This window comes from Channa argus, chromosome 1, assembly GCF_033026475.1.
Source record: "Channa argus isolate prfri chromosome 1, Channa argus male v1.0, whole genome shotgun sequence".
Taxonomy (NCBI): domain Eukaryota; kingdom Metazoa; phylum Chordata; class Actinopteri; order Anabantiformes; family Channidae; genus Channa; species Channa argus.
In genome coordinates, this window is record NC_090197.1 from 18,033,781 (window position 1) to 18,054,358 (window position 20,578).

Below are 20,578 nucleotides of genomic sequence, written 5' to 3' on the forward strand. Positions count from 1 at the left end.
ATAGATTAATACAATTAGTTTCATAGCAATTAGTATCTATTTAATAAAAATTCTAAACATTTTGGATTTAGGATCAGTTCAAAACAGTACAGTCCAGACAGGTGCTATTGGTGGCCTCACTCTGGTCAACATCTTGGACAAAGTCTGACCCCATGCTCACATCAGTAAACCCTGTGGGCAAAGCAGGGGAAGTAAATATTTTTTTAGGTCATAAAGTTCGGTAAAGAGTTAAACTTTCAGACAGGACTAATCAGAAAGGGCAGCCTAGACAATGTGATGGAGCTTACTGGATTCAAACCGTGACTTCTGATTGTTTTTTCAAGCCCCAATATGAAATTTCAACTGTCTGTTCACAAACCCGAAGTTCAAGCATCAACTGAAGCTACCACCAAAGAAACTACATCCAAAAGACTTTTGGAACTTCTATGGCTGAGTTTCACCATATGCCATCAATTTGTTACCTCAGCAGCAGGTGGAGGAGACAAATCCAAAACTATAGCTGACACAAAACAACAGTGGGAAAATAGAGAAAAAGTCAGTCTTGCTGACAAAAATGGCTCCTTGTCTGTCACTGTAAACAACAGTGTATCATCAAGCTTATTGAGTTTTCTGCTGTATTTCAAGACTGTTGGCCTGCTGCCACCTTCTTGATACAACAACTACAGTCAACAGAAGGCATTTATAGAGATTTGCAGGGCCTCTCTGTTTTGGATAAGCTTCATTTAACTCCGATGGGATAATCCTTTTACACACACACACACACACACACACACAGAAAGAATTGGCAGATACCTGGGCTGTCTCTTTCCCTCTTTATCCTGTGGCACTGTGGTCTGCCTGTCCCTTCTGCTTACTGGCTGGGGCCCAGGCAGCTGCTGAAAGCTGGGAGATTCTATCTATCGAGGCAGGACAGACAAGCAGCATCACAGGGACTGGGAGTAGCAGCCCTTAACATCACGGTAATGATGTTTGGTTAAATAATGTACTTGAGCTGCAGCTGAGTGACAGTGGGTGTAAAGAATCCTTTAAACACCAAGGTGAAAATCAATTCTTTGATTTTGTTTAGCAAGAACAGACCTTAGATGGACTTCAGCACTCAGGTAAAACAAAATGACATCATATACTGTAGGTGAAACATTATCTATAACCCTACAATGACAACTTTCCCCCAGTGATGAATGGTGGCGCTAGAGCGTCAGCCACCCTACCAACCGGTAGCTGCACGAGCGGAGGGTGAGCGTCAGGATAATTACACTGACAAAGGCAGCTCTGTGCTTGGGTGCAGCCCCTCCGGAGCCAGCCCGTCTGGGGCTTGCAGGCTGCAGCTCGTCTCCTCCCCTCCTCCTCTCCAACACTAACACTGCTACTGCTTTCTCAATGCACTTTACCTCCTCTCTGTGCATAGACCAGGTGATGGACAGCAACATGCAAGCAGGAGCATGCACGCATTCACACAGACACACACACTTATTGGCTAATGCACCATTCTCACAGATAGTAGCTGTATGGACACACATACACGCGCACACACACACACTTCCAGCGGTTGTAATTTACTAGGAGTGAGCATCCAACCACAGGTAGACATGAATACAGGAAGAAAAAAAGAAAAAGAAAAAAAAAGAAAAAGTCGGTTCCATACAATTTTACAGCCTTGTAACCGGAACCTAAAGGTTTACACGGAAGTTGTGTGTGCTGACAGGTGGTCACTTCAACAGACAGGGACAAATCAGGGTCTAGTGAAGTACATAGTAAGCAATCTATCAAAATGTAAGTCCTGTCCAAGAAAAGCTAGATATTCATTGAAAATTGTTCACCGCTTGGAATTTGACAACATTAAAGCCATCATCTTACTTAAGTAAAATGAGGCAAATTAATACAACCACAGGTATGAGACTGACATTTTCACAGTTGATTGTGTTTACAGTCAAAGCAGACTCTCTCCTGCCAAGCTCCATTAGGACTTATTTGTGTAATTTAATTAGACATGCTCTGTTACACCCTGAGGACTAATGTCCCCGTCTAGCCTGTTAAACTGCTAATGTTAGCAGAGGCCTCAGCTCATTCACTGATCCTGCAGCTCTTCTATCCAAAGGGCAGCACCCAGCGCAGTGTTGTTGTGCCAAACTGATTGATATTGGAAGTCATAATTTCTTAGTATGACTTATTAAGAAAGATATAAAAATACTAATACAAAATTCCTAATAATATTCCTAAATTAAGGCCAAACAGGACACTGTAATCTTTTATGGCTGCTTTACAATGTGTTGTTGCATAATATCACACAAACCTAATATGTTCAATCAGTGCACTGTAATGTTTAGCCCTGTACCATTGAAAAATACCAATTATGGATATTAAGGTTAAATATAGCTTTTTGCAAAATCTGTGCCTTTCCTTGTTTCTGAACAGGAGACCATATGGAATTGTCATATGAAATGCTGTATAATTGTAGAACAGTTAATAGAAAAATCACATATGATTTAGTAATGACAATGATGACAAATAATGGATTGTTGTGAAATTGTGAGGCAGGTAAAAATACAACGGAATGAATACTCGACAAGAGGCACTCATTTGACATTTCGCTATGGTAGGGCAATTACATATATGTACACACACACACACACACACACACACATATATATATATATATATATATATATATATATATATATATATATATATATATATATATATATATATATATATATATATATATATATATATATATATATATATATATATATATATATATATATATATATATATATATATATATATATATATATGCGCACACACACACACCATCTACAATCAAAGTAGATATTGTCTTGTCTCAATTTTCTTTTCTTTGCCTTTTCAGGACCATGGTTCTAATTGTTAAAAAGTAAACATCCTAAACACTCCTATCATAATTTCTGGGACAGAATTAAAAGACTGATGACAAATTAGTTGAGATGAAACAGAAAAAACGTTGTCTGGCTGGGTTCAGGCAGAAGGACAGATTGACATAAAACAAAAATGTTGTTACAGGTTTCATATGAATTTAAAACATATTTTAATCATCTTGATATAATCCTTCAGAGCACTTTATGATATAGATACAAAATATCAACCCAACACACCTCATCAATGTTAGCGTCACTGTGATATTTTGCAATCTCTCAGAAAAAGGAAGAGCCATAAAGCCATAAGTTTAAATAGCACAGAACAAGGACGTTCATTTCAGTGTTCAAACTAAAGAGCTCAACTAAACAAAATTGTGTCTGAAAGTGGTGTCAGTCCTAATATTGCTAAACAATATTTCTTAAAATTGACACCAAGAATCACATCAGAAGTAGTTAAATAAAGAAGTACAGTGAACTAGTTGTTTTGTTTTTTTTTTCAAATACATGCATATAAAGAAGCTGAATGATTATTCGGGAAACTACACTTTTCTAATTACCTTTACAATATGTGTCATTCTATAAACATTGCAGATATATTAAACAAACTGTCAAGTAAAATTCATGATAATGTGTTGCTCAGGCATGAATTTATACAGCTCTACAGGAGCTCGTCCCCAGTGTCCGCTTACATTGTGTGTGAGGACCCACAGATGCACCTCTAAACCTAAAGAAGCCTAAAATCGTGATGACGAACAGGACACTGACCCCCAGTGCCTGGGTGACCTCTTCTGCCACCTGCAGATGGATCTTTATTACCCCCAAGGTTCGGTGAAGATCCCTTGGGAGCCAGCAGCCTAGAGGAAAGACAAAACAATACAACAATACAATCAACTTCAAGAACAGAAAAAATGCTTATTGATTGCAGCAAATAACAAACTTTCTGTGTTAATGTTGTCTGTGTTTCATGAGATTTTGTATAATGCACAAAATGCACAAGACAAGTGATGTAACTAAACAATAGTACAACCTCAGCAGCCAGCGGCAAAATAAACATATGGAAAGGAGGAGGGTACAGGAGAGTACCGGGAAATCCAGCTGATGCAGAGTCTGTCAGCTGTTTCTCTTCATCACACGGACCCTGCGGGGATGCTCTTTTTCCTCGCTAACTTCTCACTTCACAACATTCTGTAAGCCTGTACTTGTGAGGGGAGGGCAACAATATGGCAGCATGTTCAAACTGGTCCCTTTGCCATTCAGGTCGGTTGGGCTTTTAAGCAGCTGCTGTGGTGGAGTTGTGGCAAGACAAATGGTCAGCAGTGTCTAGTCGGGAAACATAATGGCATTTCCAGAACGCTTCTAGTGCTGAGAAATGTTTAGGCCATTTAAAGGTTTTTATTTGGAAACTGGGCTTTTTCTGACTTCTGTGTTGCATTTTTCCTTTTTGTTTCATTGTTTGTCTCACTCTCTTGCTCTAACCATCTTTTAAGGATTGACTCGGTTTCTTTCTTTGAACTCCTCTCAAACAATCTCCCTCATGTTCTCTAATACTGTCTCTCTTGCTACGGTTGCCAGTGGTTACTGTAGCTACACGCAAAGGGCAGCACATCGCAATTAGATAGCAATCGGTTGCCATGGCACCATTTCTGTCTTAAATCGGCCTGGTCTGTTTGTTGTTGTTTCTGTCATTTTCTCCCCCTCCTTCATTAGCTTCATATGAATGATCGATTGTGCTTGTTGCCTCTTGTTTTACGGGAAGACATCAAGCTCCGATCTGAAACATGAGCAAAAAGTCCCAGAGCTTTAAGTGTTGCCTTATATTGCCCAAAGAGAGGGAGGAGGGAAAGACACAGCTCATAATCATCTCATTGAAGGTGTGTGCACTCGCTTTTTAAATAACACAGAATGTAGTCAGCTACAGCTTCTATTCCAGTCCCAACACACGGCTGTCTATAGCAGGAAGGCTGCTGCTCCAAAGCTGCTACATGCTCACAGCTAAGTCTTTATAACTTGTTTTATGGAAATAATCTAGTTGATTACATGCTGGCTAATAGTGCAAGCATTAAGAGAGTATTAGCTCCAGACCCTAGCAGTGCTGGCTGCTTCAATTAGATTCTGAGGAGACTGGCGATGGAGGAGATGAAGATACTGTTTACTCAATGAGAGTAAACAACAACATTGTTCAGAGAGATGGGCTGACAATTAGATCTGACAACACAAGATAAAAAGAATGACAGTGCAGGGCTTGTTTGGGCACTTGACCAACCCACATTCCTTCTTAAATGTGCAAAATAACTCTGGAGAAACTTTGAACAACCAGCAAATACTGGGAGGCGAAGAGAAAATAAAAAAACAGACAAATAAACAGAAAACTAATGAGCTCAAGAAAGATAGTGAGACAGAAACAGAGAAAGAAGTAGTCAAAACAAGGGAAGTAAAGGAAGGCTGAGGTTGAGGGTTGTGATTATGGAGTGACAGCGTTGGCAGCTCTCTGATGATTCCAAAGTAATTACAAGGCAAGGTGATCCTTAGAAACCTGGGACATCAGCGCCTTATGCACGCATCACAGCTCCTGACAGTGTGTGCGCCTGTGTACTGCAAAGAGAGCTTAGTAAACTTTAGGGATCCCCTCTAAACACAAACACACAAAAAACAAACACTCACGTAGGTCATTGAAGAGATTAGCAGGAGCTAAAAACATTACCCACTAGCCATAAATAATAACCACACTTTCATTTGCACTTAATAGCCTTCATGCTACATATGCAACAAGTATGAGTGTGTGCATGTGTTAGATCGACCGATAATGTTTTCATAATTCCCATCAGACCTGAAAAAGAAACCCATTACAAAGACTTAAACTAACCATGCAAACTATGTTACACTTGCAATCAAAACGAACAAAGTGTTAGTGTATTTCAACTCTGGACCACTCCCCCGGTCAGCAATGACCCAGTAAGTATATTGTGTAACTTAAGGCCTAAAATGCAGGCCAGTAACTGCCAGATAAGCATCCAGCCAGCTCAGTCAGTCAACAGAGCATGCCGTTCTTCCCAGAAAAATCATTAGAAACTGGCACCATGCACTAAAGCTTAATGTTGTGCTGAGCCATAGGTTTAGGGAGGGAAAGAGGTGGGCGTGAGAGGAGACAGAGATGGTGAATAGAGGTGAGGGTAGGTGGAAGGAGATGAGGAGCATATTTAGAGGGCAGATGAGCACCAGGAGACAATAAGGCAGAGAGGCAGAAGGCAAGCAAGAAACGAAAAAAATAAGAGCAGCAGGGAAAGCATGAGGCAAAAACGGGAGAAGATAAAGATGTTGCACAGGGACATGTTACGTTTACTACACTGAAAGTGAACATGTACAGTAACATTACTAATCTACTGTTCTCTGTTTCTTGTTCTTTTATAGACTGTGGAACTGACGCTGACACTGTGGTGCAAACCAACACTTTCACAGCTACCAAATGATATAAACAGATTTCATGTGCTGTGGCTGGAGCCTCACTAAAACAGGGTTCAGGAGGGTTCGACTTCTTTGTGTGTGCGTGTGTGTGTGTGTGTTTGTGTGTGTGTTTGTGTGTGTGTGTGTGTGTGTGTGTGTAAGATAAAGTGGCAGGCAGAGTGCAGTGCCAGCACTAACACCGGGGCCTCAGCCAGGATGAAAGGAGCTGTCACGACAGCTCACGCAGGAAGAGAGAAAAATCCATCCATCCACACTCTTCTCTACATTTATCCTCTGCCTCTTTTATGGTTCTGCTTCTCAATCCATATGGGTTGTATAAAAAAGGGACAACCCCTACTTTTCACACACAGTACGGTGCAACATTTTTTGGTACATTTAACATTTTTGGGGTTAGTGTATTTATTCACTTCTGTCTCTTAAACAAAGCAAAACCCTATTCAAAAGTTGAAGTTACAGCAAATGTACTGTGCTAAAACATTTCTTAAAAATATTCGCAGAAAAAAATAAGGTCAACTGAATGTGCCTGAACGGTGCTAAACCCATAACGACTTGTGTATCCTGAAATACTTTGCTTTAGTGATCAGCATCAAAAGAGGCTTGAGTGAAAGACTTCTTTCTTTTGCTCAGGCTAAAGCTGCTGGCTTTGGAGGACTCACTGTGAGTGTGAGTGTGTGTGTGTGTGTGTGTGTGTGTGTGTGTGTGCGCATACATGTATTTAAGGTAGACTGTGACAGCTCAATGATCAAAAACTATGCTGGTAGGAAAAGGAAGCAGGTAACAGGCTGTTTGAGGTGGGGTCTCAGGTAGCAGCTGCTGTCAATCTTCATCTCCTCTGTTTGTGTGTGCATTCACGCACCTGTATGATCTTCTGTTTGTCATACATGCACACACTCCTGCAAGCATGTACAGTGGGTGTGTTTACTTTTTTGTATGTGATCTCTACAGGTTCCATCAACAAACAGCGACTTCTGGCCTCTAAACAGCTCCATGTCTGTCAGAGGGGCGGCAGTGAGTAAACAAGTAAACATAGTTAAAGATGTATGCTGCTTTAAAACACACTGTACACACTTTAGTACACTTCTGTACACTGCACAGCATCATTTCTTCACAGTGCACTTTGAGCAGCCCGGAGGTGAAGAGGGGGAAAGGGAGGCTCCATGTTTGGGATTTTTATGGGGAAAAAAGGATGAATATTAAAAAAATTGACCATCTGTAGTTTCATACATCTATTCATAAATAACCATCTGTAGCTTCATACACACTTGCACATCTATTACTTCAATGTATGAATGAATACATTCATAGTAGTAGTATTATAGAATCCATCCATGGAGCTCTGTCTGTAGGAACCTACATGCATGTGTCTGTGAATTTTCTAATGCAGTGACTTACTGAGCTTTATGGCTTTCTCGGGCACCACACCCAGTAGCTGTGGTACGAGACCTATCGTTTGGAAACGACAAGATGATTAGGGGAGGAAAAAAGTAGTACCCTCATACCCCTACTCACAAACACTCAAGCACACACACACATCACTTCTACATGCTCCACATGAAGTGTGGCTGCTCCATGTGTCAGACCATGTGAGATGTCCCATTACATTATGAAATCCATTGATGTGGAGTGTGGGGACATCAGAGTGGCAACAAAAGAGAGAGAGAGAGAGAGAGAGAGAGAGAGAGAGAGAGAGAGAGAGAGAGAGAGAGAGAGAGAGAGAGAGAGATGAAGTAGGGGTAAAGAGAGGATGAAGAGAAACTGCTTCCCAGAATAGGAAAAAAGGGCAGGGTATAAAATAAACCAAGCAAAAGTTTATGCAGACCTCAATTACAACCTAGAGTTGGATAAAAATAAACAAAATAATCACAACAGAGTACAATGAAACTTGGCCCCCTACCCGGTCCCCTACGCATGCACATGCACGAACACACACACACACACCTCCTTAAAGTTACAAACCCAGTTAATAATCTACAATAGTGTGTGAATAGCAAGGCCTCACACACACGCACGCAAACAATCATATACTTGACTTGAAACTTGTGTTAAAGACCAGCCTTCATTTCATAACAGAAAGTTAACAAAAGTAATATTTTTATGGCTAAATATTTCCTTCAACATAGAATATTAGGGACTACGTGCAAAAGCCAATTTTTGTCCTGCTAATTTAAAATGTTTCGCTCAGACAGTGCAGGCATTTTGAACTTATATTACATAACTATAGTTTAGCTGTCAGGATACCTGTCTAGGCATCTATCTGGAGCCAGACCTGTCAGTTTGTGTGTCTGTGAAGCCATTCTACTCTTTATGGCTTTTGTGTTTCCCACAGAAATTCAAGCATTCAAGTTTTCTCTTAGGAGCACAGGGATGTCAATCAAACTGAGGGGGATTTTAAAAAGGACCCATCACCGTTCTAGGGGAACATTTCTCATCCTTCTTCAATCCGACCCCAACAGTACACACATACACACTAACACCTGTCACTGAAGACAGGGCAGGTATTCATTAGGGATGTTGTGCCCTGATATGTGTGTACCTGTATGCATGTCATTGTGTGCTTGCCTACATTATTGTGCATCTGTTCAATGTCTATGTATGTGTTTAGATGAGTGAATAGGTCTAGACGTGCGACATAACCCCATCGTGACACAGGCCTAAAGGTATGCGGCCTTACGTGTGACGGTCATTGTCCTTCTCTGAAAGTCCCCTGCCTGCCGGTAAACACTTCAAAGAAGGCAGGTCAAGAGAGGGGAACTCGCACCGCCCTCCTGTCCAACCTACACTTTTCTTCTCCTCTTGGTTCCCTTCTCTTTTATTGCCTCTGCTACTGGCTTATTCTTTCATGTCAGCTTTTTTTATTTCAAAATCTGTTTTGTGAATTTTATTACCTGTGCACTACTACTCCTGAAATCTGACCTTAGTAGCCACTATCAATAATATAATCAATTCCATGAAGCAAAAGCAACAGTAGTAGCTTCACTATGAAATGAATGCAGTATGGAGCATATGGAGCAAACTGTAATGTTTGCAGTCATTTCTAGGCAGAACTAAATGTGCGTGGATTTTAGACACTCCTGCACAAAAAGTAAGTGTAACAATATAATACCTTGGAAAAGGCTAAATACGCTTTCATAGCGCACCCCTTTCTTCAAGCAGTCAACGCTGTTTTTGTACATGAGCTCACACTCCAGGAAGCCGCTTCTGCTCTGGTTCTGTATGCGCGTCATCACCCGATCAATGGGGTAGACTGCTGTGGCACCCACAGCTACAAAACACAGCTTATTTAGATTCTGCTCACTTGTTATAAGGGTATTCTTTGTTCAATTTAACACATATTTTCACTTTACTGGTATAAAGCATACCACCATTTCAAAGAACTTTCAAAGAACAGTTTTACATTTTCAGAAAAATACTCAATGTTTTTGTGTTTTTTGCCTGAGAGTTACAGAAAAATATCAATACTGTCACAAACTGGATACAGGAGGCAACATCATAAACTCACAGCTTAAAAGTGTTAGAGTTGTATAAATCTAATAATCAATATGCTGGCAACTAATTGAAGGGAGAGTATTTAACAAAATGTCAACTATTCGCCATATCCAATATTTACATCTTCAACAGAGATGAACAACAGAAAACTATGCTAATGTATTATAATAATGATAAAATTATTCCACGCATTAGAATCTATATATTTGTAATGTATTAAACTGACCCATAAAACTCAGTGGAAGTACTTTTTTGTTTTGTACTACATGTTATTAACTTTGAGGCAAATGGTAAAGCATTTAAACTAGGTGAGTGGTAAACACATTTGTCTTTGCAAAATCCCATTGACATACATGAGAAGATACAATGAGAGGTTTGTAAAATACAATGCTAATCACTCACTACTTTTTCTTTATAACCTAAATAAAGGGCAAGTAACGATGTTGATTAAGTGTTCTAATTTGGTCAGGTCTGTCATCTGCGTGACTAGATAACACTTTAGATAAAAAACAAAAATGTTTCTATAATTTTGGTGACGTGACCCTTTTAAAGGAAGAGGCAGAGGAGAAGGAAGGAGAAATCTGTGGGAGTAATGTTAAGAAAAACGTCAAAGTGTTTTGAGTCCCAGTGTCTTTGGCCCGTCAGACGGACACAAACAGAAAGAACCGACCCAGGGCGACAGACTTAATTAGAGAGAGAAGAAGGGATGGCAGACCCATACCTCCTTATTAAGCTGTCTCCTTTGAGATAGAAGGAGGAGGAGAAGGGAAGAATGAAGCAAGGGAGGAGGAAGAGCAGAAAAACAGTGGGGAGTCTAGAGCCAAACACAAGGCCTTGGCACCACCCTTCACCCCCACCTTTATCTTCCCTTTTCTGATCAGTCACACAGGTACAAAAGAATCACCACAAGAGAATTTTCCCAAGGCACGCAGAGGCGAGAGACAGGACAGAGTGAGACAGAAGGTTAGTGGAGAGTGGTAGAAAGAAGGAGATAGAAGGGAGAGAGAGTGAGCAAAAAAGAAAGGAGAGGGAGTACTTCTTTTTAAGCAGTGGACTGTCCTATTGCTTGTAAGCATGGGAAAGAGCAATAGAGGGGCCATTGTCCTCTCTCTCACCCTTTCCTTATGTGGACAGCAGAGGTAGGTACGCAAGCAGGTGGGTGGGTGGAGCGGTAAAGGTATGAAGGAAGCCAGTGGGCCATGACTCTTACCCCCTGCCACTGAGCTGAGGGTGAACCTGTAGTGGGACTCCTGGATGAAGACAGGGTGGGAGCTGTCTCTGCCTGGATGCTGCTTATATAGAGGATCAGAAACAATAAAGATGTTAGTGCAAAAGCAGAACACAATGAATTAAAACAGAGCAGACATGGCACTACAGGCTGGTGATTTCAGACATCGATGGCTGTATAACAGTGTCCATATACTTCAATACTGTGTTTCATCAAACACTGCATGTCAATCATCAAATTCTACAACCTTGCAAGCTAAATTACAGGCTATTAAATAAAACATTTGTCAAACCTGCTGGATAATGTTTGACAGCAAGTCCCAGTTTCATGGTGGACTTTGGTATACTGTATAATGGTCATTTAATAAAATGATGTTGATGAGACAGAATAGGAAACTACTGTAAATGAGTTGTTTTTGATTTAAACAAAGCCCCTCCCCAAAATGCTTTATTGTCTGTCAGATTCACACAGTTTATAAAAAGCTGCTGGTATTATCTTTTGACATATTAACATTACCTGATTTGTAATGGTCGCTTAAGATATAAAAACAAAAATTGAAGAGATATTGGTATTCCTGTGTGGTCCGTCACACTGTGCAAAGACCAAAGTGGGTTGTCCACCTGAGGTACCTGTTATGTTGTCTGGTCTACCCAATCCTGGCCTTTTGACCCTGTAAAAACAGTGGGTGAAGTGTGGAAAGTATATACTGTATGTGTATGTGGGTGTGGTTGAGGGGGAGGGGAGTCTTTACCTGTCAGGATGAAGGCCTACCCCACTCCACAATTCCTCCTCAGAGGTTGCTTCCTGTCGAAACAACGCCCATACAAAACCCTTCTCCACCTCTGCCATCCTCCTCAGATCTGTCTGAGGGTCAAACGATGTGTGATGCAGATAATTTACATAGACAAGCCTGTACTGTTTAACAATTCTAGTCTCTCAAAAAAGCATCCAGGAGCACGGGTTAAAGTCATAGACAAGAGTAAAGACTATTTCTTTAGAGGGCCAAGAAAAACAAGTTATGCTAAGTTATCTTTTTTTTTACACATTTGCAGTGTTTTGACTGCCAATTTAAATTGTATTTTGTACAACTGTATTTTGACCTGCATCCAAAAAATGTGTCCATTCTTACCACTGTTACATCACCTCTCCTATCACTTAAACTTTAGTAGCTTTGCAATTGGAATATTTTCCTCATTCTTGCTGGAGGTAAGGCTTCAGCTGTCAACAGTTAATGGTCACTATTGTTAACATTGTCTTCACCGGCAGGCAAGGGACGTTCAGAGAAGGACAATGACCATTACATGCAATGCCGCGTACCTTTAAGCCTGTGTCATGGTGGGATTATGTTACACGTCTAGACCTATCCACTCATAAACACATACACATACATAGTGGTTGAACAAATGCACAAGTATGTAGGCATGCTCATACTGACATGCATACAGATACACACATAGCAGGGCACAATATCCCTATGCCATCTCTTTATGATGCACCATACATTTTTAATAGGGAACAGATTTGGACTGCCAGCCGGCCACTCCAGCACAGCTGCACTGCTGTGTCGTTGCATTATTCCGCTATACCCACTGACTACAGGAAAAGACCTTGCCTTGATGGCCGCGTATGTCCTTCTAAAGTCTCAATATGCCTCCACATCAATGGTACATTTACATCTCGGTTCATCCGACATGAGCTTGGGCCCGTGAGATCTGACCTGCATTTCTGCAAAGAAAACATTGGAATAATCCAGAATGGCGTTACTTGAATATTTTACTAACGTTACATTTTTATTTTACATTTTTTATTTTTAACTTTTTTTAAAATATGTTGTATTGTAAAACTATGCTTATATTTCAAAAATACAATCTAGTTCGTCAGTGAAAAAACTTCCTTGTATTTTTATTAGATTAATAGAGTCTCAAGTGAACTTACAAATCACGGACAGTTTAAATTGGGTAGGCAGGTAGCCATTTGGTACACCTGTTGATGGTGAGTTGATTGGTAGGTAAAAGTATCCAACCATGAAACTCAAGGATCACTGCACAGTCTATGCACATGACATAGACAAAACATCTGTTTTCCCCCGGGTGTGCTTTGTTATGTGGGCTTTGGCCTTGATTATACAATATACCCCCCCCCCCCCCCCCCAACCCCACCCCCTTTTTTTGTTCTTTGTTTGAGACTACATATTTTTTACTTATACTGCATCAACACCAAAGACAACTGGCAAAACTAACTTCTGAGATGTTTCAGGGAGAAAGGAGAACAATTTAACAGGACGTAAAGAGAGAGAAGGAAAATCAGTAAACATGCAGAGAAATCAGAAAGAAGGAAAGAGAAGCGGATCAAAAAAGGAAATGGAGAGAACAAGCAAAAGATGAGGAGAAAGAGCTCCAGCTAGCTGGCGGCCAGCCCCTGAGGCCAAACCACAAGGGCCTAAAGTGGCTCATTGTGGTGGGACTGGCGTCTGTGTAGTGCTGGGCCCCTTTGCTTGCTCCCCTTTGGCCCAAGCTTGCTCCAATATGGCCTGGCCAAGCATTCACTGTAGTGCTGGAACCCACCAGGCAACACAACTCTGACCAGAAATCTCAAGGAAGGAAACTCACTCTGCTCATTTGTCTGGCTGTCCATATATCTTTATATCACTTCATGCCATTATTTACAAATTGTTGGTGCATTGATGCAAGTTGGAACATTCTTGAGGATGGTATTGTTTGCCTTTATTTCCCCGAATTTGTGAGTTTTGTGTGTGTGGTGTGTATAAGACATCAACCGCATGTCAGTGAAAGTTCTAGTATTTTCTCATACAAAGTTTTTACGTCCTACCTTTTCTAGGAAGTTACTTGGACTAAAATGCAAACATTAGTATGAACATCCCAAATCAAACTGATGTCTTGGTTTCAGGGATACATGTATACATGTAAACAGGAGACATGATTATGTTTAATTATGAATCTTAGTTATCCACATAGTGACATCTAACCCAAGAGAATGTTTCTAGATAGATAAGAGCTGTCAGTGGGGAGGAGGAAACCAAACACATCAACAAGTCTTCATATTCTGTACCTGTCTCTGGACCTCGGCCAAGTTTTAGTGCAGGGCTCCTTCCTCCAAAAGAGCGCTTTCTCAATATCCACTAAAACAACATGCCTGGTGAAGAGCAGAATGAGACGAGTGAAAGATTTCTTTGGATTGTTGTTAAAACTCTCAGGATTGTAATAATATTTTAGCCGAGCATCACCAATGACTGACCTTTGCTGGCACAATCTGTCAGTTTAAAGTTACCTAAAGATCACGGACACTTTGCCATCATTCCACGTAAAAATATTGTGGTACTTTACTAATCCACACATGTGCATGGTATGACTGCAATATACAACTGATGTATAGGAGCTGACAACTTCCACTTCTTTATACCATCATCCAAGTATAACAAAGATATTTGACCTTTGAAAAGAAAACTACTGCCTTTCCAGTGGATCTCTATGATTGTCCTAGATTTCCCAGGCTGAGGGAACAGGGAACACCAAATCCCCCCCTACCCCTCTCCCCTGAATATTGGGGCTATTATCTTTTGCGTCTCCAATCAAGGGGAGTGGAGAGGGCTATTAAAGTATCCCATTGCTCAGAAATAATAATCAGGTGGTGTCTCAGGCCGGGGTTAGAAATTATGAGTGCAATGGTCAGGCCATGAAGCAGACGCATAGGAAGTAGGGGAATGTGAAACATATACAGTTGTTTTGTGTCACAGATCATAGTGACTGGAAATGCCCCTTTTTAAGATAAATAGGAATATGGATTGGGTTTAGACTGGAAGAGAACCTCTGGCACTGGTAATAATAATTCTTGTGATTCTCAGCAGAGAAGTTTGACAAAGAAGGAAGAAAGTGCTTGTCTCGGAGTCATGAACCCTGGGGCCAAAGGTGTGCTTGTAGGGGAAAGTGTGGGATAGATTTACACTACTCAACTCCCTGACTAGCTGAGGAAAAGTAAAAAAAAGTATTGTAAATTCACATTTGATATAATACTTTCATTACCACTGTAACTTAGTCGCAATCTTCTGAACTTTTAAATTTGCTTGTTGTCAGTGAAATACACATCGGGTGTCCACCTACTTGGCAATCATATTAAAATTGATTCTTTTCTTATGATTATTTCCTCAAAGATCACATTATCCACCACTAGACCAGACCTATTAAGCAAGTAATACCTTAAACATTAGTGACATTATCAAAATACAGGTATTAAATCAAAACACGTACATGTATATACATATATATTTTTTAGATTTTGAGGTTTTTGAGAGGTTTGCCTGTGTGTGCATATATAATTGTCTTTGTGTGTTACCCACACAAAGTCAGCCAGCTAACTGGTGTCACCTGGCGAAACTAGCTCCCCGAAATACCTTTACAAAAAGAAAAGCAAACTTGATGAGATGCAAACCAACATTTACAGATATGCATATGGTTTTAAAATGGGAGAAATACAACAATACATAACATTTCTATACAATGAAAACATAACTTACCACTGCCTCTCTGTGTCTGACCAAGCAGCTGAGACAGCCCCTTCCTCTAGCATAACCAGGGGAACACTGAGGTATTACTAGGCCAGATAAGATGTACATAATTTCTCCAGTGTTCTGGGTCACAGGGACCTCCTCAGCGAGGTGCAGACAGTGCTGTATTATCACCTGAATCACCTGAACTGATATATTTTATTGCAAAGGAAAAACCAACTCAAACCTCATGACTATGAGTGGGTGTGGGACCGTAAACTGACAGGCAAATAAAGAAACTGGCTTTGTGGCTCAGTTGCCTTGTAAACATAGAAGCACAGTACAACATCCAAATGGATGTGTATAATATTATTCAGTATTCACTAGTCCCATAGAGAATTTGCTACTAATCCTCTACTTTAATCCCAACTGCTGGCTGCAAACTGCTTCAGTAAAATTTGCAAGTTATGCCATGATAAAGAAATACATCCTCAGCATACAGTATCGATACTACAACATTACCAATCTGGATGCTACTACTAACTACTTGGTCATGCCACACAAAAAAAGAGCTATTAAAGAACAGCCCCTATGAAATAAAAAGGCCATGATGAACATGCTTGACTCAATGGAGAGCTGGTTGCTGGTACAAGGCCTGGATGACCTGGAATAATATCTCAGGCAACCAGTATAGAAACTGCATATTGAATTCAAGTAGGTGGATAAAGATTATTTTACTGTGCCAGGCAGAACCTATTGTCAGTAGCTGGTTGAATATTAGTGTTTTATTGAGTTATCTGTGATTTGGTTGCATATTTCAAGTGAGGAGTCATCTGAAAAAAAAAAAAACAATAGAAAATATGGCAATAGAGTTATGAACTTTTAGAGATCTTTGAGGCAGTTTTAGTATGCTGTAACTTAAGACCTGGTCTATTGTTGGTGAAATAAAGAACAGGTTGACCGTAGGCTGGCTTACAGTGGAGGAGTCAGCATTGTTTGACCTGCTTTATTCAAAGATCAGCAAGCGGGGGTTGTGACAAAGTCGTCCTACACTGGAGCCATTCACCCTGATGAGGCTCAGCTTACCCTTGAGGCATGCTATCTTTCTTTCTCTCTTTCTCTTACACACACACACCCACACACACAATGTTCTGTCTAGGGAGATGACAGATCATGATGCTGATAACTTGTATACCTGTAACCTGTAGTCACCATTCACACATGCATGGAAAAATCCTGCTGATGTTTCCAGACACCTAACAACTTAAAATACATTTCTGTTCCTATCATGCTTTGTCAAGAAATGTAGTGATCTGCTGTTATTAAGTGCAGACCAATAAAGGTCTGTTCAAAGTAATAATAACTATTATTTATACAGCACAATTACAAAGCACATTATAAATGTGTTATGAAAGCAATGGTGAAAGCAAGGGCCTATAAGGTGTAAGCATTTAGGCCTATTTAGGCGAATTTTAAAATGTTACCCAATAATGACAAACTATTAAAATTAATATTATAGCAAAATATTATATTAATCCATTCAATGGTTACTGAGACATTCCAGTCTGGACTTGATTGGTAGTCAACACAGATATGGTCAACAGACATTCTCGTTGTAACACACACACACCCCTGATTTTAACTTGCTCACAAAGATGCACAGTCATGATTTGCCTTTTGCAGATGCCAGCTCAATAAAAAGGTGTGTTCTGCAAAGGTCTCCTGTGCATGTACACACACAATCACTTACACACGTGTGCACCAACTTTTGTGTAGGCGTTAAGCACTGTAATGATGTCCCCAAGGCAAAAACAGTGGCCTTGTTGCACATACGGAACCAATCTGGATTATTACGCATTTGTGCACACATAGCTGTGTTAATGCATTTGAATGTTTTGTTTACGTGAGAAATGTTAGAGAAGAGTCTGTTGCAAAATTTGCACACACTTGATACATGCGGGTGTGTATGCGGTATGTGTTTGTGGTCCAATGAATAGTACATGGAGTTAAGCACTCACAGTCCCCAAGGAGGTCTTAATGACTCAGGGAGTGGAGGGTGGTTGGGTGGTGGCTGTGGAGGTCTGGCTGGCTATGGGCCACTGTGGGTCGAGCCAAGGCCAGCCTCATTGTACCCATGGTGGAAACTGCCTTTGGAGCGTATGGGCTATTGGTCTGAGTCAAATATGGTCCACACCCTTGATAAGGTTTCAGATAGCATCACAAGTCTCAGGGCCTGGGTTATGTGGAGAGAGGTCAGAACGGTTTCTTAAAGACAATCAGCTAGAGACAGGGAGAAACAGGGAAAAAACACAGAGAAAAAGAGAGAAAGGAAGAAAGGCAGAGAACTAGCCAACTAGCTCCTTGCCAAGGGTTGAGCAGAATGAGAGACAACAAGTGTGGCAAACTAACCATGAGGATAAAAGGTAAAGGAAAAAGGAAACTCCTGACAAAACAAATTTTACTCCCCAATAGCTTTACAACTTTGCTCTGCAATAATGATTCATTTGAACTCCACACCACAGCCTAAGAAATGGGCACATACTGTTTATAGAATGGTCACTTCATTAGGTACACTGGAGCGCTGTGTATTAACAGGCTCCACAGTATAGCTCCACTATGAGCTTAGCAAAAAACACATAACTATTTTTCAACTATTTAAGTTGAAAACTGAGAAATGACATCCTTGTAAAAGACAAATCCATGGCATAGCTGATTTATTAGATTGCACCTGATGAAGTATCCAGTGAGTGTTGTTCTGAATAATCACGTAATCCAAATATTTTGTCTGTATTAGACAACATATATATATATATATATATATATATATATATATGTAAGTTGTACATATGTTAAAAAAAAGCATCCAAGGCAAAATAAAACAATGCTCAGATCACTGCCACAATATCTAATAGACACCAAAGGCACCATCAGGGATTGTCAGTACACAGTACAAGTGCTGGGTCGGATCCAGCATGCACATTTAAAAGCCGCGGGGAAGGAAGAAAACCAAACAAAGACAAGTTTCCACCCTCCTTTCCACGCACACAGAGATAACTACGTTATTTAGAAAACAGATTCAATATTGCCTGTAGGCCAGGAATGCATTACATTTTGCAAGTGAGCAAATAAACACATTTTAAACAAGTTTTGAATGTGTGTCCTACAAGGAACAACCCATAAATGTGTTCAAAAACTGCTGACTGTGTTAATACAGTTTACATTTGCGTAAGACTATTGTTCCTGTTTCCCTTTGTTGACTTTAGCTTCTCGATGAAGGCTGTAGATCTTTCTAAGGAACAGCATGTTGTTCAACAGCTGTTGAAGTAGGTAAAACTAATATAATGAGACATGCACGCCCCCACAACCTGGACAAGGAAGAACAAGCAACTCAATAACCTACAAATACCGAACACGGTCTTAGCCTTATCCTTTGGGATTCATCTAGATATTGTAACGAGAAAATCTTGACAAACTTTTTGTTAATCACTGTGATTATTATATTTTTACATCATAGCAAAATACTCAAGCAAAATAATTAACTTTCTTTAAAAGGTGGAGGAATTACAAAAATACAGAAAGTAAAAAATGTTAAGGAATTAAAAATAGACGTTATACTCTTGAGGAAAATCCAGGAAGCCTACAAACTCTTATGTGACCCGTGATTCCATCTTTTCATCAAATGTGGCTCTCACACTCTAAAAGGTGCAGCTCTAAATGCTGTCTGTTTAGAAATGAGTGTGTTGAACTTGCAATTCCTTTATTTTGTTGTCTGTTTTAGGTAGTTATGGCAAGAGTTATAAGATGAGCCTTGAGGCTCTGCTGTTAAAAAGAAAACGTAGATCTTCCTTTCACTAGATGGCACTGTTTGCTTTACAGACACATGCAGAATGGTTGCCTGCAGCCTTCTCTGTTTTTAACAAGGGAGGGAAGCTCTGGCTTGGATAAAACTTCCTTAACAGAGAGACACTTTTGTATGTGTTCATCGCTATAAGTTTATAGGTTTGGAGAGTGTGCCGCTGATCATTTACCATGTTTGGTGAGTGAATTAAAGGTTGTTGTTTCACTTTTTGTGTTTCACCATAATACCTCCTTTAATGCATCTGCAGTTTTTGTGAGGTTTTTAATATACTCTGGGTGTGGGTGTGTGAGTGTGTGTGAGAAAGAATGAGACAGAGAGAGAGAGAGAGAGAGAGAGAGAGAGAGAGAGAGAGAGAGAGAGAGAGAGAGAGTGAGTGAGTGAGTGAGTTTACTAACAGCAGACCAATATGTCTGGTCGGGAAGGTAAACACAGCGAGAAAATGACAGAGTCTACAAGGTGTTTATGAAATGGGGCAAGACATGGACACAGACATAAGACTTGCACACGCGCAACAAAAACACTAACACACGAAAAGAAAGGACAAGACACAAAAAAAGACAAACATCTCAGAGTTCAAAACAAATAGTTTGTCCACACACAGCTGCTCACACACAAACATACAGGCAAAGATGATGGACTGTAAAGCTCCAGTCACCATCTATCTCTGTCTCTCTCCCCATTCAGCTGGCCTGCTTGGCTTTGACACTGCCAGAGAGGTTAGACTTAATGACATGTTGGGAGAAAGACAGAGACACAGGGAAGAGAGGGACAGAAAAAGTGGTGGCCAAGAGAAAGAGAGATAGGAAAAAATGAAGGGAGGGAAGAAAGAAGAGGATACATGAGAGGTGATGGTAAAGAGGAAGAAGAAGAAGAAATGAAAGACAGACAGCTGGAGGGAAAGGGAAAGCCACAGTTGTGGGATTGTGAGAGAAAGACGCACACTCAGGGAAGAAAAAAAGACATTAGTGAGCTGTGAGAAAACAGTTCAGCTTTTAGCTCTTAACATTATTGTAAAGTTGCTAGGCTTGCTAGTTGGTTTCAGCATCCAGGTCTGTACCAAACAGTGCCTATAAAAGCACTCTTTAGAAATCACTGTTTGTGTTTGATGTTCCAGTGTACATCATCTTACATTTGATGTGCATACTAATGTA

The 20,578-nt window shown here is 40.3% G+C and overlaps 2 long non-coding RNA genes across 2 annotated transcripts; both read right to left on the reverse strand.

Annotated features, from left to right (window-relative positions):
• Nucleotides 1-3,148: 3,148 nt before the first annotated feature.
• LOC137127241 (uncharacterized) lies at nucleotides 3,149-13,157 on the reverse strand. The gene is made up of 3 exons (XR_010914399.1): nucleotides 11,819-13,157; nucleotides 11,050-11,737; nucleotides 3,149-3,745 (listed from the first exon to the last, which is right to left on the reverse strand). It is a non-coding gene; the product is annotated as an uncharacterized lncRNA (long non-coding RNA).
• Nucleotides 13,158-13,301: 144 nt separating this feature from the next.
• Nucleotides 13,302-15,754, reverse strand: LOC137127235 (uncharacterized). Its single transcript, XR_010914397.1, has 3 exons — nucleotides 15,599-15,754; nucleotides 15,422-15,475; nucleotides 13,302-14,220 (listed from the first exon to the last, which is right to left on the reverse strand). It is a non-coding gene; the product is annotated as an uncharacterized lncRNA (long non-coding RNA).
• Nucleotides 15,755-20,578: the final 4,824 nt, after the last annotated feature.